Here is a 2,278-nt window from a genome sequence, read left to right as displayed (position 1 = left end):
ATAGGGGGCAGGAAGCAGCCTGGGGTAAAAGGTTGGCCCATAGGAAGGATTGCCTCAAAATCCGCATTAGGGCAATAACTTCATTAGGCCAACCAAAATGTTCTGGTTTTTTGTTCTTATTTTGTGGTCTCTACAGCCACAGCAGGTTGTGTTGCAACCGTCTGAGTTTGACCTCGTCCCCAAAGACACACTCCACCCCCAACTTTTTTTAAAAAAATACCATATTGAGGTGAAAGGGGATATATGGAATACTCTCCCCAGGCAGGCTTGCCTGGCACCTTCATTACATATCTTTAGGCGCCAGGCAAAAGCATTCCTCTCCTCCCAGGCCTTTGGAAAATAAGAAGTCTGGCCTTCTAAACTGTTTCATGGTGTTGCATGTATTGTTTTTGGATGTCACTACAGGGTGTATTTTTATGTTTTCAAATTGCAAACCGCCCTGTGATCCTCAGATGAAAGGTGGTACAGAAATGTTAATAATAATGTTAATAATAATAATGTTAATAATAAGAAGAAGTACCTTTTAAATCATAATAGTGTTGTAACGAAGAGTACCAACGTTCAAGTTCTCCAAACAACCAGAAGAGCAACCAAAGTGATCCAAGGAGATAGAGTGCCTATGAGGAAAGACTGCCGCTTTTGCGGGGGTGGTGTCATTGAGGGAAAAGGCGAGTAAGTAGTGGATGCGATAGAAGTTTATAGAACTGTGTATGTTATGTAGAAAGTGGGTAGCTAAAAATTCATTCCCCCCCCCCCATAACACTAGGACTCATGGACATCCATTGAACCTGAATGTTGGGCATTTTGGGAAAGAATCGAGGAAATCCTTCATGCACCACATAGTTAATCTATGGAACTCACTCCCACCTGAAGCAATGTTGGCCCCAACCTGGCTGGTTTTATAAGAGGATTCCACAAATTCACAGAGGGGGGAACTACTGGTGGCTACCAGTCATGCTGGCTATGCTTTGCCTCTGTGGAAACTGCAGGAAAGGAGAGTTCTTGTGCATGGGTCCTGCTTGCGGGTTTCACTGATTGGATGGATGGATGGAATTTCTATGCTGCTTTCCATTCATATGAATCCCAAAGCGGCTTACTAACAATAAATAACAGTGATGTAATAGGACATCGCAAGCACAGCATAAATCATGTGTGACGTTACGGATCTGTGGGGACCCTCTTGGGGTGTAATGCTGGAAGCCCCTGCATCCTGGGGTTCAGGTTGGAGGCAAGTTTAAATAAAACCATGTATCATAAAGACACCAGAGTCTCTGCTGTGCTTCAAAAGGAAACACGGACTCTGATAAGCATGCCTGGTGCTCCTGGAATCTCACACCACTCATGAGATTGGGGTGGTGTGTAATTAAAATATATTCCTGTTTATCACTACACATGGTATAGCTCCCCCAAATGAAACACCCTTCCGTTTCCAAGCTTTTTATTAATATATTTTTATTAAATTATTTTTTTTCCTGCAAGACTTAATGTGGTTTTTTTTTTTTTTTGTCAATCCCAAAGACACGAAATAAGAAATATCCAGTCAAAAAGGCAAACCAGGAAGAAGAGGGAGAGAGGGCAGGGTAGGGAAGGGAAGTCTTCGGATCAAGGCCGGAGCAAAGCACTGGAGGAGACGGGGTGGGGGCAGGCGGTAGAAAACTCTAGGGAAGGGATTTTTTTTTCCTGTTTTTTTTTTTGTCGGCTATACAGACATTCTCAGTATACACAGCACGCAGCAAAGGATCAGTCGCTTCCTCATGCAGAATCCAGGGAGGGGCTGAGCGGGAGATTCCTTGTGGAGGACACCCCAAAAATACACTAGAGGACCTCCGTCGTCATCCTGTATCTACCGATTCTCCTCTCTGGTTCCCAGTCACCCAGAACATGAAGGGATGCAGCAGGGGGGGCCCACCAAGCCTCCCCACCTGACTCCCTTTAAAGCCCTCATTTTTATTTATTTTTATTTTCTTTTGCCCTTAAATTGCCTCTCCTTGCCATCAGTAAGGCAGGACTTCCTGTATTGCACTCTTGAGCGCCCTGAAAAAGGCGGGACTTCCTCTTTTCAGCCCCTTTATTGCAGGGTCTCTCCTATTGCACTTCTTTCCAAAGGCACACAACTTTTGCCCCCATAGGGGTCAACTCTTATACCCTCTAGAAGGCAAGATCTCCCCTTTCCTCACGGTCAGGCCCTTCATTCTCCAAACCTCCTTCGGGGCGGGACACCCTCCTTTCGCCCCTTTTGTCCCAACGCCGGCCTCGTGCCACCCTTGCCCCATGCAGG

At 45.6% G+C, this 2,278-nt stretch overlaps 1 long non-coding RNA gene across 1 annotated transcript; it reads left to right on the top strand.

The window, feature by feature from the left end:
- The first annotated feature begins 243 nt into the window (after window positions 1-243).
- LOC309326854 lies at window positions 244-2,080 on the top strand. The gene is made up of 2 exons (XR_014150393.1): window positions 244-484; window positions 515-2,080. It is a non-coding gene; the product is annotated as an uncharacterized lncRNA (long non-coding RNA).
- Window positions 2,081-2,278: the final 198 nt, after the last annotated feature.

The sequence above is a fragment of the Podarcis erhardii genome (assembly GCF_964252035.2).
Source record: "Podarcis erhardii genome assembly, chromosome: 13".
In the NCBI taxonomy this organism is placed as follows: Eukaryota; Metazoa; Chordata; class Lepidosauria; order Squamata; family Lacertidae; genus Podarcis; species Podarcis erhardii.
This window is presented reverse-complemented; position numbering and strand designations above follow the sequence as displayed.